At 49.1% G+C, this 13,197-nt stretch overlaps 1 pseudogene; it reads right to left on the bottom strand.

Annotated features, from left to right (window-relative positions):
* Positions 1 to 9,668: 9,668 nt before the first annotated feature.
* LOC123441859 lies at positions 9,669 to 10,310 on the bottom strand (annotated as a pseudogene).
* Between the last annotated feature and the right edge of the window lie 2,887 nt (positions 10,311 to 13,197).

Genomic DNA, 13,197 nt, shown 5'->3' with positions numbered 1-13,197 from the left:
ACGAGACCTTCGACAAGATTCTTTGTCCACAAAGTAAAGGAGAAAAGCTCAATCGTTGAGCGTGTGCTCAGATTGTCTGAGTACGACAATCACTTGAATCAAGTGGGAGTTAATCTTCCAGATGAGATAGTGATGGTTCTCCAAAGTCACTGCCACCAAGCTATGAGAGCTTTGTGATGAACTATAACATATCAAGGATAGATACAATGATCCTTGAGCGATTCACGATGTTTGACACTGCGAAAATAGAAATCAAGAAGGAGCATCAATAGTTGATGGTTTGTAAAACCACTAAGTTTCAAGAAAGGCAAGGGCTAGAAGGGATACTTCGTGAAACGGCAAAACAGTTGCTGCACTAATGAAGAGACCCAAGATTAAACCCAAACCCGAGACTAAGTGCTTCTGTAATGAGGGGAACAGACACTGAGGCGGAGCAACTCTAGATACTTGGTAGATAAGAAGGCTGGCAAAAGTCGAAAGAAGTATATTTGATATACATGATGTTGATGTGTACTTTACTAGTACTCCTAGTAGCATGAGGGTATTGGATACCGGTTCGGATGCTAAGTGATTAGTAACACGAAATGAAAGCTACGGCATAAACGGAGACTAGCTAAAGGCGAGGTGACGATACGTGTTGGAAGTGTTTCCAAGGTTGATATGATCAAACGTCGCACGCTCCCTCTACCATCGGGATTGGTGTTAAACCTAAATAATTGTTATTTGGTGCTTGCGTTAAGCATGAACATGATTGGATCGTGTTTATTGCAATACGATTATTCATTTAAAGAGAATAATGGTTACTCTATTTTCTTGAATAATCACCTTCAATGGTTTATTGAATCTCGATCGTAGTGTTACACATGTTCATGATATTGGTGCCAAAAGATACGAGGTAATGATGATAGTACCACTTACTTGTGGCACTGCCGCTTGAGTCATGTTGGTATAAATTGCATAAAGAGGCTCCATGCTGATGGATCTTTATACTCACTTGATTTTGAATCACTGGTGACATGCAAATCATACCACATGAGCAAGGCCTTGTTTTCATTGAGATGAAATAAGATAGTAACTTGTTGGAAGTGATACATTTTGATGTATGCAGTCCAATCGGTGCTGAGGCACGCAGTGGATATCATTATGTTCTTGCTTCAATGATGATTTGAATATATACTAGAGTATTTGCTTAATGAATCACAAGTCTGAAATATTGAAAAGTTCAATTCTGTTTCGGAGTGAAGTTTGTCGTAACAAGAGGATAAACTGTCTATGATATGATCATAGAAATGAATATCTGAGTTACGAGTTTTGGTACGCAGTTAAGACAATGTGGAAATTGTTTCGCAGTTCATGCCACCTAGAACATCATAGTGTGATGATGTGTCTGAACGTCATAGCCACACACTATTTGGTATGGTGCATGCTATGATGTCTCTTATCTAATTACCACTATCGTTTATGGGTTAAGCATTAGAGACAACCGCATTCACTTTAAATAGGGCACCACGTATTTCCGTTGAGATGACACATTATAGACTGAGGTTTAGAGAAATCTAAACTGTCGTTTCTTGAAAGTTTGGGGTTTCGACACTTATGTGAAAAAGTTTCAGCTGATAAGCTCGAACCCAAAGCGAATAAATGCATCTTCATAGGATATCCAAAACAGTTGGGTACATCTCCTATCTCAGATCCGAAAGCAAAGTGTTTATTTCTAGAAACGGATCCTTTCTCAAGGAAAGGTTTCTCTCGAAAGAATTGAGTGGGAGGGTGGTAGAACTTGATGAGGTTATTGAACCATCACTTCGACCAGTGTGTAGCAGGGCGCAGGAAGTTGTTCCTGTGGCGCCTACACCAATTGAAGTGAAAGCTGATGATGGTGATCATCGAGCATCGGATCAAGTTACTACAAACCTCGTAGGTTGACAAGGTCGCGTACTACTGCAGAGTGGTACGGTAACCCTGTCTTGGAGGTCATGTTGTTGAGCAACAGTGAACCTACGAGTTATGAAGAAAGCAATGGTGGGCCCGGATTCCGACAAATGGCTGGAGGCCATGAAATCCGAGAGAGGATCCATGTATGAAAACAAAGTGTAGACTTTGGAAGAACTACTTGATGGTCATAGGACTATTGAGTAACGATGGATCTTTAAAAGGAAGATAGACGATGATGGTGATAAGTCACTATTAAGAAAAGCTCGACTTGTCGCAAAGATGTTTCCGACAAGATCAAACAGTTGACTATGATGAGACTTTCTCATTCATAGCGATGCTAAAGGTCTGTTAGAATTATGTTAGTAGTTGTTGCATTATTTATGAAATATTGCACATAGGATGTCAAAACATTGTTTCCTCGATGGTTTCCTTGAGAAAACATTGTATGTGATACAACCAGGAGGTTTTGTCGATCCTAAAGATACTAGCAAGTATGCAAGCTCCAGCGATCCTTCAATGGACTGGTGCAAGCATCTCGGAGTTGGAATATACACTTTGATGAGATGATCAAAGATTTTGGGTTTGTACAAGGTTTATGAGAAACTTGTATTTCCAAAGAAGTGAGTGGGAGCACTATAGAATTTCTGATAGGTATATGTGGTTGACATATTGTGGATCAGAAGTAATGTAGAATTTCTGTAAAGCATACAAGGTTGTTTGAAAGAAGTTTTCAAAGGAATACCTGGATTACGCTACTTGAACGTTGAGCATCAAAGATCTATGGAGATAGATCGAAAGCGCTTAATAGAAGTTTCAACAAGATGCATGCCTTGACAAGTTTTTGAAAGAGTTCAAAATAGACCAGCAAAGAAGGAGTTCTTGGTTGCGTTGTGAGGTGTGAATTTGAGTAAGACTCAAAACCCGACCACGGCAGAATAAAGAGAATAGACGAAGGTCGTCTTCTATGCCTTAGCCGTAGAATCTAAAGTATGCCATGCTGTGTACCGCACCTGAAGTGTGCCTTGACTCAAAGTATGTTGAGAGGTACAGAGAGTGATCCATGATTGAATCACTAGCAGCGGTCGAAATTTATCCTTAGTAACTAATGGACTAAGGATTTTTTCTCGATTATGGAGGTGGTTAAACAGTTTGTCGTAAAGGGTTACGTCAATGCAAGCTTTGACACTAATCCGGATAACTATGAGTAGTGAAACGGATTCGTATAGTAGAGTAGATATTTGGAGCATTTCCGAATAGCACGTAGTAGCAGCATCTATAAGATGACATAAAGATTTGTAAAGAACGCATGAATCTGAAAGTTTCAGAACCGTTGACTAAAACCTCTCTCACGAGCAAGACGTGATCAGACCCCATAACTATATGGGTGTTGGATTCGTTGGAATCACATGGTGATGTGAACTAAATTATTGACTCTAGTGCAAGTGGGAGACTGTTGGAAATATGCCCTAGAGGCAATAATAAATTAGTTATTATTATATTTCTTAGTTCATGATAATCGTTTATTATCCATGCTATAATTGTATTGATTGGAAACACAATACTTGTGTGGATACATAGACAAAACACTGTCCCTAGTAAGCCTCTAGTTGACTAGCTCGTTGATCAAAGATGGTCAAGGTTTCCTGGCCATAGGCAAGTGTTGTCACTTGATAACGGGATCACATCATTAGGAGAATCATGTGATGGACTAGACCCAAACTAATAGACGTAGCATGTTGATCGTGTCATTTTGTTGCTACTGTTTTCTGCGATTCAAGTATTTGTTCCTATGACCATGAGATCATATAACTCACGGACACCGGAGGAATGCTTTGTGTGTATCAAACGTTGCAACGTAACTGGGTGACTATAAAGATGCTCTACAGGTATCTCCGAAGGTGTTCGTTGAGTTAGTATAGATCGAGACTGGGATTTGTCACTCCGTGTAACGGAGAGGTATCTCAGGGCCCACTCGGTAATACAACATCGCACACAAGCCTTGCAAGCAATGTAACTTAATGTAAGTTGCGGGATCTTGTATTACGAAACGAGTAAAGAGACTTGCCGGTAAACGAGATTGAAATAGGTATGCGGATACTAACGATCGAATCTCGGGCAAGTAACATACCGAAGGACAAAGGGAATGACATACAGGATTATATGAATCCTTGGCACTGAGGTTCAAACGATAAGATCTTCGTAGAATATGTAGGATCCAATATGGGCATCCAGGTCCCGCTATTGGATATTGACCGAGGAGTCTCTCGGGTCATGTCTACATAGTTCTCGAACCCGCAGGGTCTGCACACTTAAGGTTCGATGTTGTTTTATGCGTATTTGAGTTATATGGTTGGTTAGCGAATGTTGTTCGGAGTCCCGGATGAGATCACGGACGTCACGAGGGTTTCCGGAATGGTCCGGAAATGAAGATTGATATATACGATAACCTCATTTGGTTACCGGAAGGTTTTCGTGCATTACCGGAAAAGTTTCGGGCTCATCGGTAGTGTACCGGGAGTGCCGGGAGGGGTGCCGGGGACCATCGGGAGGGGTGTCACGCCCCAAGGGGTCTCATGGGCTATGGAAAGAGATAAACCAGCCCCTAGTGGGCTGGAATAAGTTCCCACTAAGGCCCATAAGGTTTGAGAAGGAAAAAACACAAGGTGGAAAGAGTTTCCAAGTGGGAAGGTGGAATCCTACTCCAAGTAGGATTGGAGTAGGACTCCTCCACCTCCAATTTCGGCCAAACCTTTAGGTTTTGAGGCTGCCTCCTCCCCTCCCTCCCACCTATATATACGGAGGTTTTAGGGCTGATTTGAGACGACTTTTCGACGGCAGCCTGACCACATACCTCCACGGTTTTTCCTCTAGATCGCGTTTCTGCGGAGCTCGGGCGGAGCCCTACTGAGACAAGGTCATCACCAACCTCCGGAGCGCCGTCACGCTGCCGGAGAACTCTTCTACCTCTCCGTCTCTCTTGCTGGATCAAGAAGGCCGAGATCATCGTCGAGCTGTACGTGTGCTGAACGCGGAGGTGCCGTCCGTTCGGTACTAGATCGTGGGACTGATCGCGGGATTGTTCGCGGGGCGGATCGAGGGACGTGAGGACGTTCCACTACATCAACCGCGTTCACTAACGCTTCTGCTATACGATCTACAAGGGTACGTAGATCACTCATCCCCTCTCGTAGATGGACATCACCATGATAGGTCTTCGTGCGCGTAGGAAATTTTTTGTTTCCCATGCGACGTTCCCCAACACATTCAAAACGCCTGATAGGACTTTCACAAAGCACATACCTTGATAAAGTTTTGAAGAGGTTCAAAATGGAACAGTCCAAGAAAGAGTTCTTGCCAGTTTTACAAGGTACGAGATTGAGTAAGACTCAGTACCCAGCAAGTGATGAAGATAGAGAGCATATGCGCTCCGTCCCCTATGCTTCAGCCATAGGTTCTATCATGTATGCAATGCTGTGCACTAGACCGGATGTTAGCCTGGCCATAAGTATGGCAGGTAGGTTCCAGAGTAATCCAGGAGTGGATCACTGGACAGCGGTCAAGAACATCCTGAAGTACCTGAAAAGGACTAAGGAGATGTTTCTTGTGTATGGAGGTGACGAAGAGCTCGCCGTAAAAGGTTACATCGATGCAAGCATTGACACAGATCCGGACGACTCTAAGTCGCAAACCGGATACGTATTTATTCTTAATGGGGGTGCGGTAAGCTGGTGCAGTTCCAAGCAAAGCGTCGTAGCAGATTCTACATGTGAAGCGGAGTACATGGCTGCCTCGGAGGCGGCTAAGGAGGGTGTCTGGATGAAACAGTTCATGACGGATCTTGGAGTGGTGCCAAGCGCACTGAATCCAATAACCTTCTTCTGTGACAACACGGGTGCCATTGCCTTAGCAAAGGAACCACGGTTTCACAAGAAGACCAGACAGATCAAACGACGCTTCAACCTCATCCGCGACTACGTCGAAGGAGAGGACGTAAATATATGCAAAGTGCACACGGATCTGAATGTAGCAGACCCGCTGACTAAACTTCTTCCACGGCCAAAGCATGATCAACACCAGAACTGTATGGGTGTTAGATTTATTACAATGTAATTCACATGATGATGTGAGGGCAAGATTATTGACTCTAGTGCAAGTTGCCCCCTGTTGGAATTATGCCCTAAAGGCAATAATAAATATAGTTATTATTATAATTCCTGTATCAAGATAATCGTTTATTATCCATGCTATAATTGTATTGAATGAAGACTCATTTACATGTGTGGATACATAGACAAAACACCGTCCCTAGCAAGCCTCTAGTTGGCTAGCCAGTTGATCAAAGATAGTTAGTGTCTTCTGATTATGAACAAGGTGTTGTTGCTTGATAACTCGATCACGTCATTAGGAGAATCGCGTGATGGACTAGACCCAAACTAATAGACGTAGCATGTTGATCGTGTCATTTTGTTGCTACTGTTTTCTGCGTGTCAAGTATTTATTCCTATGACCATGAGATCATATAACTCACTGACACCGGAGGAATGCTTTGTGTGTATCAAACGTCGCAACGTAACTGGGTGACTATAAAGATGCTCTACAGGTATCTCCGAAGGTGTTAGTTGATTTAGTATGGATCAAGACTGGGATTTGTCACTCCGTGTGACGGAGAGGTATCTCGGGGCCCTCTCGGTAATACAACATCACACACAAGCCTTGCAAGCAATGTAACTTAGTGTAAGTTGCGGGATCTTGTATTACGGAACGAGTAGAGAGACTTGCCGGTAAACGAGATTGAAATAGGTATACGGATACTGACGATCGAATCTCAGGTAAGTAACATACCGAAGGACAAAGGGAATGACATACGGGATTATATGAATCCTTGGCACTGAGGTTCAAACGATAAAGATCTTCGTAGAATATGTAGGATCCAATACGGGCATCCAGGTCCCGCTGTTGGATATTGACCGAGGAGTCTCTCGGGTCATGTCTACATAGTTCTCGAACCCGCAGGGTCTGCACACTTAAGGTTCGACATTGTTTTATGCGTATTTGAGTTATATGGTTGGTTACCGAATGTTGTTCGGAGTCCCGGATGAGATCACGGACGTCACGAGGGTTTCCGGAATGGTCCGGAAACGAAGATTGATATATAGGATGACCTCATTTGATTACCGGAAGGTTTTCGGAGTTACCGGGAATGTACCGGGAATGACGAATGGGTTCCGGGAGTTCACCGGGGGGGCAACCCACCCCGGAGAAGCCCATAGGCCATAAGGGTGGCGCACCAGCCCTTAGTGGGCTGGTGGGACAGCCCGAAAGGGCCCTATGCGCCATACAAAGGAAAATCAAAGAGAAAGAAAAAAAAAGGAGGTCGGAAGGAAGGGAAGGACTCCCACCCACCAAACCAAGTCCAACTCGGTTTGGGGGGGGGGAGCCTTCCCCCCTTGGACTCGGTCGACCCCCTTGGGGCTCCTTGAGCCCCAAGGCAAGGTCCCCTCCCTCCCACCTATATATACGGAGGTATTGGGGCTGATTTGAGACGACCTTTTCCACGGCAGCCCGACCACATACCTCCACGGTTTTTCCTCTAGATCGCGTTTCTGCGGAGCTCGGGCGGAGCCCTGCTGAGACAAGGTCATCACCAACCTCCGGAGCGCCGTCACGCTGCCGGAGAACTCTTCTACCTCTCCGTCTCTCTTGCTGGATCAAGAAGGCCGAGATCATTGTCGAGCTGTACGTGTGCTGAACGCGGAGGTGCCGTCCGTTCGGTACTAGATCGTGGGACTGATCGCGGGATTGTTCGCGGGGCGGATCGAGGGACGTGAGGACGTTCCACTACATCAACCGCGTTCACTAACGCTTCTGCTGTACGATCTACAAGGGTACGTAGATCACTCATCCCCTCTCGTAGATGGACATCACCATGATAGGTCTTCGTGCGCGTAGGAAATTTTTTGTTTCCCATGCGACGTTCACCAACACCCCCCTCACAGACGCTCTCGCCCTCGGCCGTACTTCTCCTCAGGCTCGGCTGCGAGCACCGCCGGAGCCTTGCGCTTCGTCTCCTTGGCCTTGGTATTCTTCTCTTCTGGTTCCGCCGCCTGAGGCCTGAGGAGCGACAAACGACCTTCTTCAGCCCTGACGCACTTGTTTGCCAGGTTGAACATCTCCAGTGCAGTGCTCATTTTGTCACTCATGGCGAGGTCCTCCTTCATCTTGAGGTCGGTGACACCGTCGGAGAAGGCCGAGATGACGGCCTCGTCCGACGCCTTGGGGATCTTGAGGCGCATGGTCGTGACGCGCTGTATGAACTTGTGCAGGGTCTCACCCTCCTGCTGCTTGATACGCCGTAGGTCGTTCATGCTGGGAGCGCGGTCGCGGGTGCCCTAGAAGTTGGCAATGAAGAGTTTGCGTAGATCATCCCAGGAGGAGATGGATGCCCTTGAGAGGTTGAGGAGCCAAGAGAGCGCGCCACCCTCGAGCGCTATGGGGAACCTGCGCGCCATGACCTTGTCGCCCCTCCTGCCGCCCTGATACTCAGCGTGTAGAGTTGCACGAACTCGGCCGGGTCCAGGGTGCCGTCGTAGCGTGGGGGTAAGTCGGGCATGAACTTGCAGGGCCACTCAATTGGGTAGAGCTCAGGGGCGATGGCAAGGCTCCCCACCGGCCCGACGGGTGCAGCGCTCGCGGGGGTGACCTGCTCTTGTTGCTCCAATCGGGGCACGCTCGTGGCGCGGGATTTTCAACACCGGGAGCGTGTGCGTGTCGGTGCGTAATCGAGGAACCACCTGACAGCTTGCTTCATCTCCTGGCCTCGCCCTGGGTTCGGGAGGCTGGTCGCGGGGACACGCTTCCTACCTGGGCTCGGGGCGCGCGCCACGCTGCGGAGGTGGGGGTGGCGTGTCTTTCTCCTCGTCGTTCGCCAGGGACAGTTGGGGTTGAAACGAGTAGGAGAGCAACGCGGGATCACCGGCAGCAGCGAGGAGCTCCTCGATGCGCTGGAACCATCGTTGTGGCGGTCAGGGGCGGGTCGGTAGCGGAGCAGCTCGACGGCCATGGAAAGCGCGCGCTGTCCATGTGGCATCTCCGGCCGGGCGGGCGAGGCCGACCCGGAAGCCCAGACGAGCGACGGATAGGCGGTGCGGCCGTCGGGTTGCTCGGTAGCCGGCTGGGAGGAACCTTGTTGTTCTTGAGCATCGGGGCCCGTGGTGGCGTTCACCATGGGCGACGGTGACCGCCGCGCGCCGGCGGGGACCGTGGGCGCCGTCTGAGCAACGCGGGTGGTGCGGCGCTCGGCGCGAGCCCGACGAGCATCAGCCATCGGAGTGGCGAAGCTTGGTGAAGGCGGAGCTTGGAGGAGACCTTGACACGCCCCCTACCTGGCGCGCCAAAAGTCGGATTTCGGGCTCTGCAAAACCCTAAAGATTCGAACTCAGGGGCGTGTACGAAGATCTCTCGCGGGCTCGCCTCACCTAACTCGCTACTCGCTCGGGATGGCAGAGAACTCACTCGAAGGTGAGGAAGACACAGAACACGTCAGTTTACCTAGGTTCGGGCCGCTGAGAAGCGTAATACCATACTCCTGCTTTGGTGGATTGCCTCTCACGGAGGTTGGTGGAGGAACTAGTACAGTGTTCGAGGGCCTCCGGAGGCTGGGTGGCCTTTGGGTGGTGTTGGTGGGCAAATGGATGAATCGGTTGGGTGTCCCCCTCTACGAAGTAACCTATCCTCTATATATAGCGGCGACGCGGGTCCTCTTTCCTTATCGCAAGGGCGGGAAGGGATCCCACAACAACCAATTTTGAAGGGGAACAAGGGAACATGCTCTCCCTGTCCAAAGGTGGTCTTCGCTTGCAAAGTGGCTGCCAGCGCTGCACGGACGGGTCCAGGGATTACATCTGTCCTGCTGGCGGGCGGCGATGGCCTTGTTACACCAGAAAGGAAACATTTGGAAGATGCCTTGGGAAGCCGCGTACGTCCTTCCCTCCTTTGGTCGAAAGGGAAACTGCACCTTCCTGCAATCCGCTGCTCGCGTGTCCTTTCCCCGCGTCATCCTTGACTCCTGAGGCCGGGTCTTGCCTCGGAATCTCCGCCGCTTTGGAGGGGTCCTGAGGAGGCCCCCTGCGGGCCTTGGTGCTCCTCCTCCTCACGAGGCTCGGGCCCTCGCGAGGTCCTTGCCCTGAGTTGTACCGGGCCTGGTTGTGTTTGGTCGATGAAGTGGGCCAGCCCTGGGCCACAGGCATGCAAGTCTGGGTACCCCTGTTCCCAGAATGCCGACAATATCAAATAAGTAGCACCAAGAAAAGGGGAACACGTATTGGGAGAAGATTTGGAAGCACTATCTTGAACAAAAGGAGTATGTGTAGCCGCATCCTATTGTGGCCACCCGCAGTGTGGCATCTCTCTAACATCAATGGGGGTCATTCAAGGAGAAGTGAAGAAGTATGTGAGCAACTACTCACAAGTGAACAAACAGACTCAAAGTGCAATGGGAGTGGCAACTCATGTCACCTCAATTGCCTCATCTTATTGTCATTTCAATATGCTTCTTGTGCTCGTATGTATGTTTCTTATGCTCATATGCTAGACGGCGGTGGTGGTCACTTTGTATCACGGGGTCAAGAAGAAGCCATTTGCTTTTGGCCATTTTTGGCTCTTATTGAATGGCAAACCAAAGTAGGCACAAGTTGTGGCCAATCTCAAAACCTGCAAGAAGAGGAATGATGGATCGGTCTCCTAGCAATCCATTGGGTTGGACGATGAGGACGGCAAGGTTGTCCACACCAATGGAAGAGCTATCGTGCCAAAGGATAACCGAAAAGTCATGGGAAATAAGTGGGAGAAGGCAAGGATCTCCAGTGACGCCACAACTACTAAAGTGTCGTCCACATGGATGGACAATTTTTTGACAAGGGAGAAAAAAAAGAGGAGAGGTACAAGCTCATGTTGGATGCGCAAAAAGAGAGGATGGACGAGGACCGGATGAGGGCAGAGAGGAGGCTTGAAATTGAGAGGGAGAAGATCGAGTTGGAGAAGCAAGAGGCGTTGATCAAATGGGAACTCTAGAAGGATAAAAAATGTGAAGAGATTGATCTCGAGAAAGAGAGGTTGCAACTTGCATGAGACGGGGCAGATGCAAAGATCATGTTGGCGGACGAATCTGTCTTGGATGAGCATGCAAAGAAATGGCCTGCGAAGAAGAAGAAGGAGATCAACGATCGTAGGCCACTAAAGGCGGCAAGGGCGCTTGAGAATCAGGCCGGCGGGATGCAGGCGGAGCAGGTAGCTAGGATGCACGCAAAGATGGTTGCCGAGACAGTGCAGGACAAGCTGGACGAGCACGATGCATCGATGAACTTGTCCGACTAGTGATCAGAAAAGCACCCCTTATCGCTCGAACATTAGTTTCATTTTGGCATGTCCGGTTTGTTGAGCTATGATTTCATTTGCTTTTATTTTGAACTGTTGAATTCGAACAATTTGTATCAGATCATCGACGTGCATGGATTTCTTGGATTTGAGGATTCATTTGAGGTATGTGGATGCGCAGAGCAACATATGAGGGACCAACGAACACGTCCGCGTACGCGGACGTATAAGGTGGCAGTTTTGCGAAGTCCGAATGTTGATGCTCTTCAGGAAGTGAAAATACTATGCGTGTAAAGTCCCTTTAATTTAGGTCCGTTTATGGGATGTCAAACACCCAAACCGATTCATGCATAATCCCACATTGGATGAGACGAACACCCGAGCAACTCAATTCACGAAGTTGCAGTTGTTTTGAGGTTCCACCATGGCAACGCATAAATTTTCTTCTATATCTGTCCGTGGATGGGGACCAATCCATGGACATTGATGGGGGAGGCTGTCATCCAACACTATTCACGTACGTTTCAAACACTTTGTAAACCAACTGCACAAAATTCGTAAAAACACATATGGATTTCATACAAATCGGACGACGTTCATGCAAGCACGGCGGATTTTCATTCGGTTTAGAACATTTAGAACAAAAAACCCATTTCGAACCATCCCTAAAACTATCCTACAGCGGCGGCCAGCGTCCAAGCCCTTGTCGTCATCCACCCACCGTCTTCATGGGAACATGCGATAAGACCGATGAAGTGAAGGTGTGGTCTCGGTGAGAAAAATAGTAGAACACAAGAGACGGACTGTCCCACAGGGGACACCAGGCCCTGCCACCAACCGTGCCTTACTAGTCCTTGGAGGAGTCCACGCCTTGTCCATCCCTGGTGCACCTGAGGACCACGATAAAGATGATGGCGCTGGCGCTCTCGTGGTCTAACTGGCCGCCCGATAGTTTTCGGCGGGGCATAGGAGGCACAACTAGCATGGTTTTGGTTGCGATCATCTGCAGTTGCGCCTCCGTGGCGGTCGCTTCCAGGCGAGTGAAGGCTTGACCGTGGAGCGTGTCGTAGAGCGCACGCTGCTCCATGACGAAGTTTGGGTTTGCTGGGGTCATGTCTGCCACAGCCTATTCGCTCGCACGCTCGTCGTTGATCTGGCCCAACGGCAACCGGTGTTGCTCGAGTGCCCACTCTAACGCTTCCATAGCACCGAAGAAGGCCCCACCTCCGCCATGGCGGTGTTGTAGTCTGCTTGTGCTTGCTCCATGGTGATGCCAACGTGCACAAACACAGGTGTGGGGCGGTGTAGTTGGAGCCCATCTCCCTCGTGGTGTCCTCTTTGTCATCGGATACCTCGGACGAGCTGGCCGGCAAGCCTGCCTTGATCTGCCTTGCACGGAGGCTCTGCCGACGGTGGCAAGGGCGGCCACGTCGTGGTTCCTCTCCATGGGGATGCTCTCCCACAGAGCTTCGTACCCAGCAGTCATGAAGGATGCGGGGCAAGGGAGGGGCATGTGGAGCAGCTTGGGTTGTAGCCCGGAGTTAGCCGGGTGTGGTCGCCTTTAAATAATGGGGTTCCGGTGAGGCCGAGCGTCAGTGCGCGGCACCAGAGTGGGTTTCTTGGCCGACAAGCCTGCTTAATGGCAGCATACATACAGACGGAGCATTAAATGGGCATGATAGATATCCGTACTGTCCTGTCGACTAAGGCGTCGCAGATATTGAATAGACGCGGACACGGGACACGCGCCGCGAGCGACTCCCTCGGCCGTTCAACCGCTTTAATGGCGGAGGCAGTGTGACGTCACGTCCGCCCTCATCCGTTTTCATTGTGGAGCGGCGTGCTCTGCAGAGGCATGAATGCGGGCAGGTGGCACCATCCGAAAACGCA

Source organism: Hordeum vulgare, chromosome 3H, assembly GCF_904849725.1.
Source record: "Hordeum vulgare subsp. vulgare chromosome 3H, MorexV3_pseudomolecules_assembly, whole genome shotgun sequence".
Taxonomy (NCBI): domain Eukaryota; kingdom Viridiplantae; phylum Streptophyta; class Magnoliopsida; order Poales; family Poaceae; genus Hordeum; species Hordeum vulgare.
Note: the sequence above shows the minus strand (reverse complement) of the source record. Positions and strands in the feature narration are given on the sequence as shown.